Source organism: Vulpes lagopus, chromosome 8 (assembly GCF_018345385.1).
Source record: "Vulpes lagopus strain Blue_001 chromosome 8, ASM1834538v1, whole genome shotgun sequence".
Classification (NCBI taxonomy): Eukaryota; Metazoa; Chordata; class Mammalia; order Carnivora; family Canidae; genus Vulpes; species Vulpes lagopus.
In genome coordinates this window covers 128,244,933-128,266,155 of record NC_054831.1, presented here as the reverse complement: position 1 = coordinate 128,266,155, position 21,223 = coordinate 128,244,933, and positions in this window count along the sequence as shown.

Genomic DNA, 21,223 nt, shown 5'->3' with positions numbered 1-21,223 from the left:
GGACCCGCCCCGGAGCAGAGAGAGTAGCACTCCATGAAGAGATGTTATTTTTTAAAAGATTTTATTTATTTATTCATAAGAGACACAGAGAGAGAGAGAGAGAGACAGGCAGAGGGAGAAGCAGGCTCCATGCAGGGAGCCCCATGCAGGACTCGATCCCAGGACCCCGGGATCACAACCTGAGCTGCAGGCAGATGCTCAACCGCTGAGCCCCCCAGGTGCCCTCGATGAATATATGTTAAATGGAAGAATCCTGACCCGGGAAGGGCACTGCTTCCCTTGAACACTGGGAAGCTCGGGACCCTGAAGCGCCCTAGAGTGAAAATGAACCTCTTTCCACCCTGCACCCCCCCACCTCGGAATGTTGATCTTGAATTCCCTTACTTCACACTGGGGGAATTTCCAGACTATAAAACTAAGAGCTGAAGGCATTGACCTTTTAAATGCCCCAAAGCCTCAAGAGCAGGGAAAGGGGTTCTAGTCCCACAGCAGAGCCGAAACAGTTTGCTTTTTCTCGTCCCTAGTACCCCGCTTTATTTTTCTTCATAGCATTTGTCACTGTTTGAAAGAGAGCTGAAGCTCCATCTAGCCACCTGGCTGTTTCTGCATTTTATGTCTGTTTTTCTGAAACTCTCCTTTCTTCTGATTTTCCTTGGGGGGCCATTCCCCTCACCCCCCACCCCCCCACTCAATTCAAATGGCTTACCTGGAATAGTTCTCAAGAGCCCAAGGAAGAGGCACTTGGGCAAGGCTGCACTGGTCCCCCTGCTTTATCCTCTGGCTTCAGTGACTGCCTGAGTAGGGCCATGTGAACGCACTGAGACAAAAGAGAATCAGGACCAATTTAAGTCAGTGAGACTGCTGGAGAAACAGAGCATCTTTTGCTGCCCATTCTTTTTTTAAGATTTTTTTTATTCATGGGACGTCTGGGTGGCTCAGCAGTTAAAGCTCTGCCTTTGGCTCAGGGTGTGATCCTGGAGTCTCAGGATCGAGTCCCGCATCGGGCGCCCTGCATGGAGCCTGCTTCTCTCTCTGCCTTTCTGTGTGTCTCTCATGAATAAATAAATAAAACCTTAAAAAAAGAAAGATTTTTTTATTCATTTATTTGACACAGAGAGAAAGGGCACAAGCAGGGGGAGCAGCAGGCAGAGGGAGAGGGAGAAGCAGGCTCCCCGCTGAGCAGGGAGCCCAATGTGGGACTGGATCCCAGGACCCCGGATCACGACCTGAACCAAAGGCAGATGCCTAACCGGCTGAGCCACCCAGGCACCACTTTCCTGCCAGTTTTAAGAGAGAACAAGATATAAGCCTGGAATGGCTAGCGCCAGCGCCACAGCTAGGAAAGGGCCTTCCTATACAAAGTGGGTTTTTTTCTTTCTCTACATAGTTTCACAACAAAGAGACAGAGACTGGTCACATGCTATTGAGCCTCCGGATACAGCCAAACCTGAAGTCGTGGACTTTTCCAATAGATGTTGCCTAAACCAGCGTGAGCTGGATTTTCTGTTACCACCAAGAGATCGTCACCTTCTTATTCACTCTTCCCTCCCAACTCATTGGTCATTCATTCCCTCTGACTCCTCTTCTGCTGCTAGGAGCCGTGGCTCTAGGTCAGACATCAGGCCGTGAAATGGGATACAAAAGCACTTCCTGCTCAAAGCCAAAACAACAGGATGAAGAAGGGGAAAGGTCAGTCCATTTCCCCCATGTTTTCAAACATTTGGATGCTTGTCAACACAAAAACAGAACTTCTAGCTTTTGATCTGGTAATTTTGGAGCTCTGTCAATGCCAAAGGGCTTGATGCTCATGCCCTCCTTAGAAGTGTAAGACTTACTAGAATTTGTGCAGAACTTGGAGAGAAGGACCCTAAATACATTTGCTGAAATATCTGTACAACTTCCTCTTAACCTCCTTCAATGATGTCATTGTTTTTAGAGCATTTTGAGCTATTTTTCCTTTTTAATGTTAGAAGAATAGAGGTAGACACATGCGGACTGTATCTTTTTAATGTTAAAAGAACAGAGGTAGACACATATCTAGACTTCTAAAAAATATTTCACCTTCATCTTTTTTTCCTTAGGGAAGTGAGAAATATCTTAGAAAAATAAAACATTAAAGGACTAGATAAAACAGGATACATAAGGGTGCCTGGGTGGCTCAGTGATTGAGCGTCTGCCTTCAGCTCAGGGCATGATCCTGGAGACCCGGGATCAAGTCCTGCATCGGACTTGATCCCTGCATAAAGCCTGCTTCTCCCTCTGCCTGTGTCTCTGCCTCTTTCTGTGTGTCTCTCATGAACAACTAAATAAAATCTTTAAAAACAAAAACAAAAAAACCCAGAATACGTAAACTTCCCGGTGAGCTGACTCTCTGAGACGACCACAATTGACAGTTTGCTGGATATTCTAGTACATAGTAAAATAGGAAGTTCTTAGACCCAAATGGATTATACCATATATGTTTGTGACTTTTTTCTTGGATACATCATGGACAATTCACCATGTTTTTATATACTCTTTTAAAAAATAAAAATAAAAAAAATAAAGCGTTGCATCATATTTCATTGTGCACAGGGCTGTGCATGTTGCCTGAGTTGCCAGCGTGTGGTAGTTCTGATTTTATAGAAATTCCATAATTTATTTTTCCAGTCTCTCTTTGATGGGCATTTGGGTTATCTCTAATGTTTGCTCTAATAAATAATGCTCTATTTGTATCTTTCTGTTTGCTTGCTTGTGTAAGTATGTAGAATTTATCGCTTACTGTCCAATTGCTGGGTCAGAGGGTATAAAGTTTTAATATCTAGGGTCCAAATTTATCCTAGGGTCCAGCAGTTGTGCCAGCTTTTACCATTAATGCGTTGGAGGGCTTGGGATACTAACCTTGTTTTTTCTTCTCACTAATAAAAACCATCAGTAGGTGTCTTAATCTGTCCGTGCTGCTAGAATGAACTACCATAGGCTGGGTGGCACATAAACAACAGAAATTTATTTCTCGAGGTTCTGGGGGCTGAGAAGTCTAAGATCAAGGTCAAGGTGCTGCCAGTCTGGGTGTCTGATGAGAACCTGCTTCCCGCTTCACAAACTCTTGTCTTTTTGCCCTCCTCCTGTGTTGGGAGGGAAGGGAGCTCTCTGAGATCTGTTTGATAAGGGCACGAATCCCATTTTCTAGAGCTCTGCCCACATGGCCTCCCAAAGATCACACTTCCCAGTACCATCCCACTGGGGATTAGATTCCAATATATTAGTTTGGTGAGGACACATCCAGTCAATGCGGAGGACTGTGCTGCTTTTTACCTATAGCACCTGGTCAGTGTTAGGGAACGCATTGCAGTGAGCCATTTGCTTTCATTTCACCTCCATTGTATTAGGGAGAAACCAAACTCAAATTGGTTTGGCAAAAAGTTGGCCTTAGAAAGTAAATAGCTTCAGGCAAGGCTGGATTCAGGGCTCAGATGTTGCCATTGGAACTCATTTTCTGTTTCCCACGGGGTTGGCTTACTTCTATTCTAGGTCATGCCCCCAGCAGCTCCAGGCTCTCTCTTTTTTCCTTTCTTTCTTTCTCTCTTTTTTTTTCTTTCAGATGTTATTTTTAAGTAATCTCTATACCCAATGTGGGGCTCAAACTCAGAACCTGGAGATCAAGAGTTGCAGGCTTTACCAACTGAGCCAGCCAGGCACCTCCAGGCCCGCTCTCCTTTTCGGAGCAGGGTGGTTGCAGTAGCTCCAGTTCTCCTATCCTTTCAGATTCAAGTTCTGCACACAACAGCATGTTTTCTTTTTGTCTTTCCTTTTTCTTTTAAAAATGTTATTTGCTTATTTGAGACAGAGAGAGAGAAAGAGAGAGAGAGCACAGCAGGAAGAGTGGCAGAGGGAGAGGACAAGCAGACCCCACTCAGCAGGGAGGCCAAAGTGGGGCTCGATCCTAGGACCCAGAATCACGACCTGAGCCGAAGGCAGATGCTTAACTGACTGAGCCACCCAGGTGCCCCCCAAAGCGTGTTTTCTAGTAGTCAAAGTTCTGACACTGATTTTAGACTCATTGTGGACCCAATCACATCGACCCGTAAATGGGCTGAGTTGTTGCTTGGGCTGGGTTGCTCAAGAGCTCCGATCCCCCCCACCCCCACACAGAGCCTGAAAGAGAGGGGGAGGCAGAGGCCCTGAGGAACCTCCAGGAGTGCTGCTTGGTTGCTGGGGCGACAAAGCCCGCGTGGAGCTCTGGGCTCTGGTGGTCACACTGCCTCCAGCGCTGTCCCGGGGTAAATCCATTCTCCATACTGCAGCCAGAAAGGGGCCCTCCGAATGGAACAAATCTGAGCCTTGTTTAAAACTCTTTGGTTGTTCTTCTTTCCCTTCAGGGTAAATTCCACCCTCCTTAACAAGGCCTCCAGGACCTGGCCTCTCCCACCCCCCACGCTCCCTAGCATTCCTTAGTAAAGCCAGGCTGCATTGCCTAGTTGTCCAAATATGCCTTGTTCTCTCTCCTACTTCTTGGCTTTTGCATAATAGTCCTGGTGATTTATAAAGAACTTACTAAGTGCCAGGCAATGTGCTAAGCATTACGTGTGCAGTATATACCCAACGTGAGCACTCACCATAACTCTATGAAAGGAGGCAGGGTCCGTGGGATACACACAGTTGGTCTGCTGGAGTTCACGTTCAGGCTTATGCATTAATCATATTTTCACTTTCAGTACTTTACGATGCTTTAACATCTCAGGGCCTCGCCAATCCTGGAGAGATTGCATCTCCCAGGGCTAGCTAATTCTTAGAGACAGTAAATGACTGGCCTTCAAGCATGCCTTATCCTACACACACCAGTCAATTCAAAGCCCACACCCCGAGCCCCTCCTCCATCCAACCCCCATGCAGCAAGTCAATATTTCCCTGTCCTAATTGGACACACGGAGGCCAGGTAGCCAGACAACCAGGGTCACCCCATAGCCTGGAGCCTGTTGACATAATTCAAACTAGCCAATCCTCAACTGCTCGTCTAGCCTCTCTCATTCCTTGCCCTGAAAACCGCAATCAAGGCTTATGCTGGTGCTTTTTGTGTCTAACTTGTCCTGGTGCTTTTCCACACGGGGTGACCCTACTCCTTGGGAGTTTTAAGTAATAAATCCTTCTTCTTCTTCTTCTTTTTTTTTTTTTAAAGATTTTATTTATTCACGAGAGAGAGGCAGAGATACAGGCAGAGGGAGAAGCAGGCTCCTTGCGGGGGAGCCCAGCGTGGAACTCGATCCTGGATCCCCAGGATCACACCCCAGGCTGAAGGCAGCGCTAAACCGCTGAGCCACCCAGGCTGCCCTAAATCCTTCTTTTGAAGGCAGTTGCCTCCATCTGTCAGTTGTCTGAGATCTTACCATTCCTCATTAAAATCAAGTCATGGAGGGGCACCTGGGTGGCTTGGTCAATAGAGCATGTGTTCCTTGAGCTCAGGGTTGTGAGTTGGAGCCCCACATTAGAGGTAGGTTACTTTAAAATCAGATTAAAGGGGATCCCTGGGTGGCGCAGTGGTTTGGTGCCTGCCTTTGGCCCAGGGCGTGATCCTAGAGACCCGGGATCAAATCCCACGTCGGGCTCCCGGTGCATGGAGCCTGCTTCTCCCTCTGCCCCTCACTATCAAAAATAAATAAAAATTTAAAAAAATCAGATTAAATATTTTGTTATTTATTTATTCATGAGAGACACAGAGAAAGAGAGGCAGAGACACAGGCAGAGGGAGAAGCAGGCTCCATGCAGAGAGATCAGCGTGGGACTCGATCCCGGGTCTCCAGGATCAGGCCCTGGGCCGAAGGCGGCGCTAACCCACCAAGCCACCTGGGCTGCCCTATTTATTTATTTTTTAAAGATTTTATTTATTTATTTGACAGAGAGACAGCACAAGCAAGGGGAGTAGCAAGCAGAGGGAGAGGGAGAAGCCGACTCCTCGCTGAGCAGGAGCCAGACACAGGGCTCAATCCCAGGACCATGAGACCATGACTCGAGCTGGTGGCAGATGCTTAACCAACTGAGCCACCCAGGTGCTCCCAAATTTTAAAATTGTTTAAAATTTTTTAAAAGATCAAATCATGGATACATTTCATAATAGTTCAACTTCTAACATAGCTGTGTGACCTTAGACTCAATCCCTCTCTGCCTTGAGTTCTCTCTCTCTCTGCGGATAATAGTACCTACTTAAAAAGTGTAAGGAGGGGCACCTGGTGGCTCAGTGAGTTAAGCAGCTGACTCTTGATCTCAGCTGAGGTCTTGATCTCAGGGCCCTGAAATCAAGCACCGTATTGGGTTCCATGCTGGGCATGGAGCCTACTTAAAAAAAAAAAAAAAAAAAAGTAGGGAAAAATTGTGAAAGACTTTGAAATGGAAAAAAAAAAACCCACAAATGGGTGTCTGATGAACTTACCCGTCACAGTTATTGCTACCTTTCATGGTCTTTGAGTTATTTTGCAACTCTGTAAGTTATAGGAAACTGATAGTAATGCAATAATTATTGCTAATAGAAATGCAAATTGTATGTGATGAAATGCCGTTGGTTTTGCCCTGGGGAATTCGTCCAGTTTTGTCAGTTTTGCATCTATTTGAAAATTCATTTTAGTATCCCTGGTCTATCAAGGGTAGCACTTCCAACTTTCCAAAGTTTTATTCCTACCCATAGTATCTGAGTGGTTCCCTCAGTACTTGAGTTCAGTAAAGTCTTTGACAATGTTCACTCTATTTTTTTTAAGATTTTATTTATTTATTCATGAGAGAGAGAGAGAGAGAGAGAGAGGGAGGCAGAGACACAGGCAGAGGGAGAAGCAGGCTCCATGCAGGGAGCCCGACGGGGGACTCGATCCCGGGTCTCCAGGATCAGGCCCTGGGCTGAAGGTGGCGCTAAACAGCTGAGCCACCCGGGCTGCCCAAAGTTCACTCTAAGAGTCAGGATTTTACTTTTTTGGAGAATTATCCTTTAATGTTCCACCAAGACATCCTACAGACCCACCTGATGGCCGGGTCTGTGCTTGCAGAAGTGTGCCTCGGGCTGGTCTAAGCGCAGGCCCGTCGCTTCTTGGTTCTCAGAAATAGATCCCAACCAACAAGGGAATCTCGACTTTCCTAACTCTCTGTTTCTCTCTTCTCTCTACTAAGATTGTGTTTTGTTTCTTGTTTTGGCTCATTTACAGCCAATAAATTATTCTCCTTTAGTGGCGACAGTAATGGGGAATTTGATTTTTACGGTCAGAACATTTAGCAATCTCTGTAAATGGGTTAATGGATTATAGAGATCTATTCTCTGCTGAGAGAGACAGAGAATCTGGCTCGTTAGTCTTTTTGTTTGTCTATTTGAGCTCAAATCAATGAAGACTTTTATGCTTGCCAGGAAGGAAAAGAGCTCTTTGATATCCGGACCAGTGAGTTTTACATGTTTTTCAGTTTATTCTTGACCCTTGGCTACAGTGTAGGTCTGAAGCTGGAGGCTTTTTGTATGTTTGTGTATCTGTAATACAGCAAGGCTCTTATCTCTTTTCTAAGTATGTAAAGTTTTCCTATCTTCGGAGGATATTAGTAAATCAGGTTAAGAAGTCTTCTGAAGTAAAGGAGCTCTTTTCTGAACTTCATAGAGATTTTTAAAAAGTGATCATATTTCTAAAATATGAATAAAATGAGGAAATTGAATTTCTAATACTTTAATGTGTGATAAGTAAACCATTCTTTTTGAAAAAGATTTTATTTATTTATTTATTTCAGAGAGAGAAAGCAAGAGAGAGAATGAGCATGAGCAGGGGGACGTGGATTGGGAGAAGCAGACTGCCTTGCTGAAGAGGGAGCCTGACGTGGGGCTCTATCCCAGGACCCTAAGATCATGACCTGAGCCAAAGGCAGAGGTTTAAAGGACTGAGCCACCCAGGCGCCCCTCCTCTTTGATTTCTATCTGCACGAAGCCAAAGACCCTGTTGGCTGGTCCCGTGGGAGCCTCCCCTGGGTCCTTGGACCCAGCCTGCCTGCCTCACATGTATAAGATAAATCTTTGGCAAAAAAAGATTAGCTTGGGGATCCCTGGGTGGCGCAGCAGTTTAGCGCCTGCCTTTGGCCCAGGGCGCAATCCTGGAGACCCGGAATCAAATCCCATGTCGGGCTCCTGGTGCATGGAGCCTGCTTCTCCCTCTGCCTATGTCTCTGCCTCTCTCTTTCTCTCACTGTGTGCCTATCATAAATAAATAAAGCAAAAAAAAAATAAAATAAAAAAAATTAGCTTAACAATTTTGCTTTAATAAAAACAGCTATGTCTGATTTACCAGCATGAGTATAACAACAGTGTACATTTTATTATACTTGGGTTTACTCCGAATTCATTCAGGATTATTGATCAAATAAGCTAACGTATTCATGTGTAACGTTTACAAAATGAAGAAATGAAGATCTGTATTCAACTAAATCAAATCACTCCGACACGCTATTGTTTTTTAAGATTTTATTTATTTATTTGAGAGAGAGAGCGAGGGAGGTCATGCATGGGGAGGCGGAGGGGCAGAGGGAGAAGCAGGCTCCCTCCTGAGCAAAGGGAGTGACACACTTTAACAGTGGTGATGTCTTAACAGTATGTCAGCAGATAGATCATTCCCAGGGTCTTCAGAGGACCGAAAACCTTGAACTGATAGTCAGTTGAGTTATTGAATGGGTAATCATCGATACCCAAATAATTTCTAAGATACAACAGTGAAACATTGTTTACTAGGCATAATTTTCATCTTTTATACTTTGCTTATATGTTTGTTATATAAAGGCTGTATTCTGAATTATTCTAATGGGCATTTTAAAAGGTGTAAGAGAAATGTGTGGCTGTAGAAAGTTGCATTGTAAGTTTTGCTCATCTGCTACAATACTGGGGTATGGCTGACAGGTCTTCATCAGCTATCCCCACATGCCCCAGTATTATCTATGAAATGGAAGTTAGTTACTTTGGGAGAAAAGTAAAGCTTTGGTTAAAAACAAAAATTCAGGGATGCCTGGGTAGCTCAGTCGGATGAGCATCTGACTCAACCGTGACTCAGGGTTGTGAGTTCAAGCCCCACGTTGGGCTCCGTGTTGGGATGGAGCCTACTAAAAAGTGTATAAATATTTTAAAATTGTATGCCTTATGGGAAGTCCCTCGGACAACCTCCTTGCTCTCCATAGTAGGAAAGCACTCTTAGGAGCTGGTTCTCTTAAGAACAAAAACCATCATGAAATAGCTCTGTTGAGTTTTCCCATGTCAGAGTCCTGTCAGTGCTTTGACTAATGAAACTGGCAACTACAGCACCATGTATATGAGCCTGGATATTCTTTAAAATGTTTACTTGCTGTAGTCTTCCTTCTTCATTTTGGATCTAGCATGGTCTAGATCCAGTGGGATGCACTCTAGACTTACCGTGGAATAGAGATCTGTAGGCATCTATAAGACTTCTAGGTCCTACTTTAAACTTACTGAGAATCTCTTTACTTGATATTCTTGGTATAAAAAAAATTATGTCTCAGGATTATTATATGCTCTCTCTTAAGATGTTTTCCTCTGTACCAATTATGTTCGTCTATTTTTGTGGATCAGACGTAACATTAGCTAACTTCTTTGAAAATAGACTTAATCATTATCTTCAGAGTATTTTGCCTAAATTTTATTCTTTTTGGAATGGTTTCATCATCTTTGTTTAGCTTGCCAGAAACAACGCAGTTTCCTAGTCAGTTTCAGGAATCTTTTTATTTTTTTAAGATTTTATTTATTCATGAGAGACACATAGAGGCAGAGACACAGGCAGAGGGAGAAGCAGGCTCCCTGAGGGGAGCCTGGTGTGAGACTCGATCCCGGGACTCCAGGATCACGACCTGAGCCAAAGTCGGACACTCAACTGCTGAGCCACCCAGGTGCCCTCAGTTCCATGATTCTTGTTATGATTCGTCATCAGCCCTTGCACATTGGGAAATGATCAGAAATAAGTTAACCAGAGCCATTTTAAGTCATTGCCATCTACAATAACTTTTTTTTTTCATCTACAATAACTCTGAGGCTTACCCGAAGACCCTGCTGTAAACACAGGGTTTGTGTTTCCTTCAAAGAACCCAGTCTCAGAGCTTCGTGGCAAACGACTATACCAGATACTTAAAACTATTGGCACTCAAACCTGAGTTGACTCAGCTTAGACAGCTTTTAGACTGCACCAGTGGACTGAGTCAGGATTTCCAGGACTCTATAGTTAAGCAGATGGCTTCATGAGACTCTAACTCAAGAGCCAGCTGAAGAAGAATTAATTACATAGGGCTGAATGAACTGACAAGGGAAATGTTATGGTAGTTATTTGTTTGGAATACTGTTGATCTTGTAATGTTCTGTTTTCCAGATTCATGAGGAAGCCCTTTGTCTTTCTTCTTAAGCCATCTGTTATCCATAACAACTTAGTTGATTTTGCTTTTATAAACTGAACTAAACCATTTAAAATATCTGATTTTCACTGACCCTACAGAATCCAGAAACTGTTGATATCTTTTTACTTTGCACGGTAATAGCTACTTGCGCAGGTTCAATAAGAGTGTGTCCTACTTCTTACCGGGATAAATTAATTGTACATCAAGGCACCAAGTGTCATATTTGAGAATGATGCTCATCAAATCTGGTATGAGAAGACATTTTAAGGAATGGAATTTTGGCTTTACTTAAGAAGCTTATGCCTACAGAGCTCTCCAAGAAAACTGTCCTGGTGCCTGAGTTACTGGCGCTGAGGTATGATATTTGGAATATTCGGGGGACCTCAAAAGGAGAAGAACTCACCCGCATTTATCTATGACAGGTGAAAGAAATCTAGGTTGGTTTCTTAACCTAGGAATTACAGATAATAGAGCCTTTTAAAATTCCACTTGGAGATTCCTTATGAAAACTTCCAGACAAAAGTTAATTGTGTAATTATTTAGAACCGTATGGCTTTAAATTTTGCAAAGCAAATTTAGGAGGTACATATGACAAATTAATACACTCACTGCACCTATGTAAACAATCAGACCAAATCTCATGAGACTTATTTTGTGATCAAGAATAATTTTTCAGGGCAGCCCAGGTGGCTCAGCGGTTTAGCGCCGCCTTCGGCCCAGGGTGTGATCCTAGAGACCTGGGATCAAGTCCCACGTCGGGCTCCCTGCATGGAGCCTGCTTCTGCCTCTGCCTGTGTCTCTGCCTCTCTCTCTCTGTGTCTCTCATGAGTAAATAAATAAAATCTTAAAAAAAAAAAAAAGAAGAAGAAGAAGAAGAATTTTTCGGGGCTCTTGAGTGGCTCAGTCAGTAAGCGTCTGCCTTTGGCTCAGGTCATGAGCTTGGGGTCCTGGGATCTAGCCCCGCCAGGGGAATCCCTGCTCAGCAGAGCCTGCTTCTCCTTCTCCCTCTGCTCCTCCCCCTGCTCATGCTTGCTCTCTCTCTCTTTCAAAAAAATAAATAAAACTTTAAAAAAAGAATAATTTTTCTTTCAGATGATTATGATCATAAGGGGTTGGCAGAGACCAAAGGGACAAGTTGGAAAGACCTAGAAATGCAGTGGGCATTCAGACTGGATTCACGTTACCTCTTTCATTACCACTGAGCTACTTTGCAGCTCAGAATTGTAGAAAATTGACAGTAATGCAGATTATTCTTACCTGTTGATATGCAAATTGTGTCTAGCAGAGTGCAGTTGATTGTTTTGTGGGTATCCACCAACCTTGCCTGTTTTGTATGTGTTTACAGATTAATTTCGCTGTTCCTTATCTCCCTATAATGATGGAAAACTTTAATTTCTCCATTGCACTCGTCAATGTCTATCTGGTTCCCTCATTATTTAACAGGTTCCATAAAATTTTTGAGGTAGGCTCATTTCATATCCTTTCGAGAGTCAAAATTTTATCTTTTTTGAAAGTCATCTTTTGAGTTAATGTAGGATGCATAGCACAGTGCCTGGCATCTAGTACAGGCTCAATAAATGTTAACTTTTTAAAGTCAAAGGTGCAGATTATCCCTACATCACAGATGAGGAGAACAAGGTGCAGAGAAGGTAAGCAAATTTGCTTTATTAAATGACACAGCTTGTCAGAGGTGGAACAGAACTAGAAGTGCCCTCGGTCTTGTGGTCCCCACCCTCTCCATAGCCCTGTCCTCTCTGGCTGTGCTCTGCTGATTCTCATGCATTCTTCAGCTTTCAGTGTTGGAGTCTTTCTGGATCCTTCTGAGCTAGGTCCACAGCTCCGCCTACAACCTTGCATCTTCCCGTCAAGCCCCATGTCGTAAATATGTTGCAACCATCAATTTCTTCATCTGAAGGATGAGCCCCGTACAACCAGGGACCCAGACTGTTGGCATCATCACCCCAGCACAGGGCCTGGCGGGCAGCAAATGCCCCTGCGTGAGCACCAGAAGTAGGACGTCATAGGTGGGGCCTTCTCTCCCCCTGAGAGCAGGGGCGATGCTTTTCTGGAACTGCCCGGAACCCCTCAGCATCCCCTCTGTGCCAGCCCAGCACTCCCTGAGCTCCTGTGAAACCGCCCAGAGAGGATGCCCGGAGCCCCTGGCCCCCCCAGGACTGGAGTTCCCTAGGGGATTTTTGGTTGTTGTCATTGTTTCTTCTTGCAAATCAAATTCCAGAAACCCAGATTTAAAAATAACTGAGAAATGCAATCTTCTCCACCACGCTTGGCAAAAACAGATCCTCAACGAAGACCAGTGTGCAGTCTCGCTTCACACTTACTCATTTGCAGACGCCAGCTCGGCTCTGCCTTGGGGTGGGGAGGACAGGGGAGGCAGGGCTCCCTGGGACTGCGGGGCAAGGGCACGGGAGCCCGTAACTGGGCTGGATGGGGCGACAGCTGCCTGGGGCCGGGGGGCCCTCCGTGGTCCTTGGGGTCCCAGCGTCGGCCCCCAGCCCCGAGAGAGCAGATCAAAGCAGCCCTGGAAGCCGGGATCCACTGGGGATCCAGAATTCATTCCCCTTCCCTGGGGAGACATCAGCCTCTGCTCCAGCCCTCCTGTCCCCGGCACTGCTCAGGGAACTGGCTGGTGGTAACGGGGGGCAGCCCTTCTGCTCCTGCTAACAACAACCTCAACCCCCCTCCTCTTCTCTGCATGGTCTATTTTTTGACCCGTCATCTTCCTTAATGCCTATTTTGTGGGCGAGAAAAATGTGTGATGGAAGAGAGGAAATTCAGAACCAGGGAAGGCCTGGAAAGCTGTCCAATTTCATATTTCCTCCTCCTTTGAATCAGCATTTATGTCCCTCAATGGGGTTTTCCTGCATATGCTTGTATAACTCCCTTTTAAAACAATTTTTGCTGTTTTTTCCTTTCCCTGCCCCTGGGTAAGTTATTCCAACGACTACTTTCCACCTCAAAAGAAAGTAGTGGACAGGAAAAAAGTGGTCGTGTGGTCTGTTGGCTACAACTCCAAGTGGAGAGCCGAGAGACGCTGGTTCTATTCTGAGCTTTTTTTGGGAACAGGATGAAGGAGGGGGACACAAGCCTTTGCCCTTTTACGGGAGTTCCCGGGACCCTGTGCCAAGAGGAGGAAGTTGCTTACTCCAGATCAGAAGGGGGCCGGAACCAGCATTTAGGAAAGCTGCAAGGTGCCAGGCTCGTTGAATCCCCACAGAGGTGTGACATGGGCTTTGTGACTTCCATATTACGGACGAGGAAGCTGAGGCTCAGAGAGGTGTAATGTGGTGCCCCAGGGGAAGCTTGTCTGCAGGGAACAGGGCCTGACTCTGAGTCCTAGGCGTGAGCAGGGTCACTACCACGAGCAATCCGCTAACTGCACTTTATTCGTTGATTTACTCAATTTATTGAGCACCTATGATGTGCCACTCCCCATTCTAGTTGTGAGCAAAGATCCATTTTTCTTTTTTTTTTTTTTTTTAAGATTTTTATTGGGATCCCTGGGTGGCACAGCGGTTTGGCGCCTGCCTTTGGCCCAGGGCGTGATCCTGGAGACCCGGGATCAAATTCCACATCAGGCTCCCGGTGCATGGAGCTGCTTCCCCCTCTGCCTGTGTCTCTGCCTCTCTCTCTCTCTCTCTCTCTCTCTCTCTCTCTCTCTCTGTGACTATCATAAATAAATAAAAATTTTAAAAAAATAAAGATTTTTATTTATTCATGAGAGACACAGAGGCAGAGACACAGGCAGAGGGAGAAGCAGGCTCCCTGGGCGGAGCCCCAAGACCTATTTTTCTATGGAGCTTCTATTCTAGTTGGGGGTGGAGCACAGGAAGGAGGTAGATGGAAAAAATGTAATCAATATGTAAATTATGTAATAATACGTCTTACAAAAAAAATACATCTTACATGCTGAGGACAAAAGAAAAAAATTGAGTGGGCTAAGGCCCTGGGAAGGCTGGAGGCACGGTTGTACGTTTAAACGGGGTAATCAAGATAGGCCTCACAGAGGAGGTGACATTGGTGGGAGGATGAGAGGTGGGGATGGTGTTTGAGGGAAATTATTACTGTCAGAGGGAAGAGTCAAGTCAGTGCCAAGACCCTGAGGTGGGAGTGTGCCCGGAGTGTCTGAGCAACAGCAAGAAGGTGAGGGTGAGCAGAGTGTGCAAGGAATCCTTACACATAAAGGGCCACGCTGCCGTGTTGTGACTAGACCCAGAGGGCGGGGAAGAGGCAGGAGAGCCGGGAAGGGCTGCTGCAGTCCCAGGTGAGAGACTGTAGTGGCTCAGAGGGGGCTGGGAGGATGGTGGTTGCATTCTGGATTTATTCTGAAAGCAGAGTCAGCAGGATTTCCTGCTGGATTAGATGCGCTGTGAGAGGGAGAGGCAGCAGGGCGCTTCCAAGGTTTCTGCTGGTTTTGAGTGGGGCAGATGTGGGCAGGGAAGGGAGATCAGGAGTTTGGTTTTGGACATAATGAGTTCTGAGATACGTAACTTCTCTCCATACCGAGCCAGATAAATAACACTCAAAGACAAGACCGAAGAGGTGCATTTATGAGGAGCCTCCAAACAAAAACCAGCTGATTTCACGGTTTCCCCAACATCACCTTCCTCTATTTTCTTTAAAAGATCTCATTTACTTATTTGAGAGAGAGACAGAGAGAGCCAGAGGGAGAGAATCTCAAGCAGACTCTGCACTAAGCATTGGAGCCTGACGCTGGGCTCGATACCAGGACCCTGAGATCATGACCTGAGCTGAAATCAAGAGTTGGATGCTTAACCGACTGAGCCACCCAGGTGCCCTGACGTCACCTTCCTCTTGTCCACCTGTTTTTAACTCGGGGGTCCATGAACTTGGATGGGGAAAACAATTACATCGTTTTCCCCCCACTAACCTCTTCCTGGAATTTTGCATTTCCTTCACTTACGAATGTAGGCGACAAACCCCAGTAGACATAGCAAGGCCGGTGACTGTTACCAATAAGAATCACAGATATTTTCACTTTACATGATTGGTGCCACAGATTATCCTCAAATGTCTTTGGTCTTCATCACCTCTTTGCACTTATAATAACTATTAGAAACCCACTACATTTTATGGTTTCATGCATTGGCAAGCACATGTATTAATTACTCTACCATAAATTTGAATTTAAGACATTTTTGATAATGGTATTTTGTCATACTTGGTTTCCCTGGTAATCCTATGCATTTTACTGTTTGACTCTAAAATCATTATTTTGAGAGGCACCTGGGTGGCTCAGTCAGTTGAGCATCAGACTCTTGGTTTCGGGGCAGCCCAGGTGGCTCAGCGGTTTAGTGCCGCCTTCGGCCCAGGGTATGATCCTGGAGACCCAGGATCGAGTCCAACATCGGGCTCCCTGCGTGGAGCCTGCTTCTCCCTCTGACTGTGTCTCTGCTCGCCCCCCCATGAATAAATAAATAAAATATTTTTTAAAAAAAGACTCTTGATTTTGGCTCAGGTCGTGATCTCAGGCTCGTGAGATCGAGCCTCCACATGATATCAGGCTGAGGGCAGAGTCTTCTTGAGATTCTCTCTCTCCCCCTCCCTCTGCTCCTCCCTCAGCTCTCTCACTCTGTCTCTAAAACAAAGAAATACAATCTTTAAAAATAATAATAAAATAAAAATAAAATGGGTATTCGGAGAAATCTTTATCAGCTTCCCCAGACTGCCAAAGGAGCCCATGGCACAAAGAAGTTAAGACCCCGATCTAAGATAAATATCCTTGACAGGACAGGAGCAAAAATCAATAAATAAGCCCCAAACATCTCTTGGGCCGTGGCAGGAACCATGTCAGGAACTTTATAGATATCACTTCATGAAATCCTTCCAGTTGCAAGGTGGGCATTCCTACTCTTCCCCCCCCCCTTTACAACTGAGGAAATTGGGGCTCAGAGACATTAAAGTCACCCAGCCGCTCAGTGAAAAATCAGGCGCCCAAACTCCAGGCGATTTCTAAAGCCCGTGTTTGTGTTACTAAAATGAACTGAATCATATGCCAAGCCCTACATGCCCCTGTGAATCAGCACAGCGTCATAGCCCAGCGGCAGGGTGGTAGTAATTAAGATTTGAAGACTGGAGGGGCGCCTGGGTTTGCAGAGTGTTGAGTGTCCAACTTTTGATTTGGGCTCAGGTCCTGATCTCAGGGTTGTGAGACGAGCCCTGCACTGGGTTCCATGCTCAGCGAGGAGTCTGCTTGAGATTCTTTCGCTCCCTTTCCCTCTGTGCTCTCTCTCTCAAATAAATTAAAAAAAAAAAAAAGAAGAACTGAAGACCGGGGTTAGGCTGACTGGGCTCAGATCCAGCCTTTGCGGATTGTTTACCTGTGACTTTGGCTAAATTACTCAACCTCTCTGTGCTCTCGCTCCTATGTCTATAACATAGGCATCATGGGGATAAGGATGCCACCAGCACAAATGTGTTGTGCGGTCGTGAGTGTGTGACAGGGTCCAGAATCCAGAAGATGCTTGGTTTATAAGGATTTATTTTTATTTTTATTTATTTATTTATTTTTAAGATTTTATTTATTTATTTATGAGACAACACACACACACACACACACACACACAGAGGCAGAGACACAGGCAGAGGTTTCTAGATTAGAAACCATTGAGCAATTGCCCCCATCGATTAATTCCCTTCCTGTCCTATTCCATTCACCCCCAGTGAAAATGTTAACAATTGCGCAGTAATTGCGTGTGAGAGGCTGCTGGAACTCCACAACCCACCAATGATAGGGTCTTCATTGTCAGGCACCTGGCAGGTGATCCAGCTCTAAAATCTCATTTTAGCTTGCTTCCTAAAACCACTTTCTGTATCAACTGATATGGGTTGGGTTCTCTTAAATCTTAAAAAAAATTTAGGTCTTCAGTCCCTCTGGAGCCTACTCTGGATGTGGGTATTATGTGGGTGTGTCTTCCTTTTACCTCTGTGTAATGAACCAGCATTCCCAACGTATCTTCGTCTCTCTGCTCTCGCTACTTTTTATTTTTTTTAAGATTTTATTTATTTATTCATGAGAGACACACAGAGAGAGGCAGAGACATAGGCAGAGGGAGAAGCAGGCTCCCTGTGGGGAGCCTGATGCAGGACTCAATCCTAGGACCCCGGGATCACAACCTGAGCCAAAGGCAGAGGTGCAACCACTGAGCCACCCAGGTGTCCCTGCTCTGGCTACTGTCTTAAGATGCCACATCTGCAGAGAATCATTGACCTCTTAATACTCTTACTTTATGGCTTTAAAAAAAAAAAACCAACTCGATTCGTCTTGCCCTCTATACAGACAGCACTGGGCACTTTGGACCATTTCCACTTCTTGGAGCTCTGTGTGCACGACCTTTCTAGACTTATTATTCTTGTTTGCCTTTTCCTCCTTCATCCCTTCCTCCTCTTTCATCCCTAGGGCTTTGCGGGTTGACTTTCTCTTACAGCTCTTAACAATTGGTGTAATTTAAGGCTCTCTGCTTGTCTTTATTTTTATCCCGTGTAATTCTATCTTCTTTGAGAAATCCATTCATTTTCAAGGTTTCAATACTTCCAGGTGTGTGACTTCCCAACTGGCAGGTCCAGCTCTGACCTCTCTTGTGAATGCCAGTCAAATTTCAAACTGAAAAGTGGGCATTTTTAGTATGTCTAGAGTCACATTAATCTTAACCATGAAAGTAACTTTATATGATTCATGTATATTTTGTACATGTCCAGATCTTCCAGAAATCTAGCACAGTATCTTCTAAAAAGTAGGTGTTCAGCATGTATTTATTCAAAGGAAAAGAGGATCTCTTACATTTAGCCGTATTAAAAGTCAAAGTCAAATATTTTTATTCATGGTTCAAAAGATCAGAGTCGCATATTTCAGAGGGAAGTTCAGCCACGAGTCAGCTTATCTTCATCTTTCGGGAAGCAGCGTTCCTCTCTCTGAGATAGAGTAGGGAGGGAGGAAAGGAGTTGGCAGTGGGCAGAGCCATAGTCCCTGCGCTGTACTGGAAAGATCTTACTTTTGGAGTCAGAGAGACCTGTGTCGAAATTCCATATTCTCCACTTAAAAGAGCCTGCTCTCCTTATGTATAAAAGTGGGTAAGAAGGCTCAGGCCAGATGGCTATTAAAGCCTGAAGGAAGCAACACATGGAAAGTGCTTAGCACCCAAAGGATGCTAAAGAGAATTGTGAGTTTCCTTCCTTCCTTCCTTCCTTCCTTCCTTCCTTCCTTCCTTCCTTCCTTCCTTCCTCTCTCTATCTTCTTTCTTTCTTTCTTTCTTTCTTTCTTTCTTTCTTTCTTTCTTCTTTTCTTTCTTCCTTTCTTTCTTTTTCTTTCTCCTTGCATCGCTCTCCTGCATTCAGCTTCCAGATGAAGACAGACGTGTCTGAGCTCTCAGGATAAATGGTCTCTATCTGAGCATCCTGCGTAGCCAAAGGGGAAAGTCAGAATGCAAGTCTCATTAATCTACACAACCTTCTCCGTGCGTCTGTAAAGCAGAGGGAGGAAACTACACCTGTCCCCTACTTACAGATTGAGAACTCAGAGTACCAGGTACCATCCCAAGAGCATCAGACGAGCACTTTACAGTTTTCAACAGCTCAGAACTCGGACTCTCAGGAAGTGAGCTCACCACTTTTCAGATGGGCAGCGGAGGAGATCATGTCAAACTGTCCATCCATCGTGATCCTTTCTGGTGACGTGGGCAGCACATTCAAGCTGGTGCAGGGGCGAGATTTGAAGTCACTACAAGCATCCCTAGTCTGTCTCTGGAATCCTTCCAGACCACCTCCTTGTTTTTCTACCCTGCTTATTCCTCGTTCATAAATTTCTTAGTCTTCAACTCTCTTTGTTTTGGCTTCGTACTATGGTTCCTATTCTCCACCCATCTCTGTGTTGGATGGTCCTCTGGGCTTGACTCACTCTCCTGGCTCTCGGCAACCACGCCGATCCAAGTCACTGCTTGGTCTTTGTGCTTCTAACTCCCACACTGCTCCGACGGGTAAGAAGCAGCCCGTCTGTCGGGTCTGCTGGATGCACCCCACCCCTCTCCAGGACCACAGGGATCGTGGGAGCCTGCCAGTTCCAAGAGGGCAAAATAAGGGCATATCTGCCCCCATCATTAAAAAGAAAGCACTCCAAAACAAGCAGTGCAGGATATGAAAACAAGAGCATTGTTTATTAAACCAGGAGAAAACAGCAGCCCCCGCCCCCCCCCGATCTTACAGGGAGCAGGAAAGTGGAGAGACGAGGGGCCAAGCACCCCATGTGGACATCAGAGCATCCCCAGAGAGACACCAGACTAGATTGTGTAGACAGAGGGTTCGTCGTACGCGTTTCTTTATCCTCAAAGCTTACCATAGGACTATTCAAGCACTGGCCAGATCAAGTCCTCATTCAACACTTGTTGAATGAATTACATCATTTTATGTATATCATATAATAGTTATCCGCGTTTGAAGACATATTCTCTTGCGGGGGGAACGGTTAGAGATGTTCCCTACGTTGCTAAGTGGTGCTGCCATTATTTCTCTTAGAAGGCCCTTCCCAACCCATATGCTGAGGAGAACTCTAAGCAATACCCTCACTTTGATATTTAGCATTTCACTGCTTCAAATATTTTTTAAAAACTCACAAAATCTGCTTTTTAATTAGCTCAGTCTTCGTCTTTCATTATTTTAACATGAACTTGGTTCCTATGGCGGTCAGGACTTGATAATTACATTCAGCCCTTTGCAATTATTAGTAAGGAACCAGGTAACAGCACTGACATTTAATATTTAATTGTTTTTGATCAGCATTAATTAGTCACAGATGCACGCCAGATTCCCATTGAATTAAATTCTCTCGGGAACATATTGCGGGCTCAGGGATTCTAACCACATCAAAAAGTGAATGTTCAACTTTAAAAGTTGGGCCCTAGAGACCCAGGCATCCATGGAGAGGAAATTCCAGATGTCTCGCATTCTCCCTCTTTCGTCAGAAGTCAACCTCCTACTTGCAGCCCCATGGAATCTAAACCCTCAGGGTTCTGCAGGGGATCTTGCAGGCTGCAGTCTCTCCCTTGTTCCACCAGTTTTACCCTCTTCCCTGAATCATTCCCATCTGCCTGCAAACATGACTAATTCCTCTGACCCTGAAAACCTGCTCTGGATGCCACTGCTTCTCGAACTATCACCGCTTTTCTTTGTTCCTTTTTAGAGAAATACTCCTTGAAAAGATCGATGCACTTAACGTCTCCAACCCTTCTCCTCCTGGTCTTTCTCAAACCCACCATCTCCAGTCTTTGGCTCCGACCCCTCCGAGGACACCGTCCTTGTCAACGTAACCCCAAAGAACCACCTTGGTGAGAAATCCAACGGCCGGGTCCTCACCTCCCTTGGACCAAGCCAGTCATATTCTGTTTCTTGAAACATTTTTTTCATCCTTTGGCTTCCAGGAAACTATTCGTTTTGGGTTTCCTTCCACCCACAGTTGTTCCTTCTGATTCTCGTTTGCTGATTCATCCTCTGCTCCCCAGGCTAGACTTTCATAGGCTCAGCGCTTGCTCTTCCTTTTTCCTCCTCTATACTTGTTCCTTAGATGATTTTAGAGAAGCACATGTATGCATTGAACTCCCCATTTTTCAACTGCACTGACCTCTCCCTCTGCTTATTCTGCATTTCCCCTCGAATGTTGACTTAGCCTGGGTGCCTTAGAAATCAGAGCCCGAGGCCCAGCTTATGCTTGGGCATGCTCTGTTGGAAGAGTGCAATCCCAGGGCAGAGATGGGGGGCGGGGGAAGAGGAAAGGAGGCAAGGAAGGAGGGCAAGCAAACACAGAGAGGTGCATTATCTA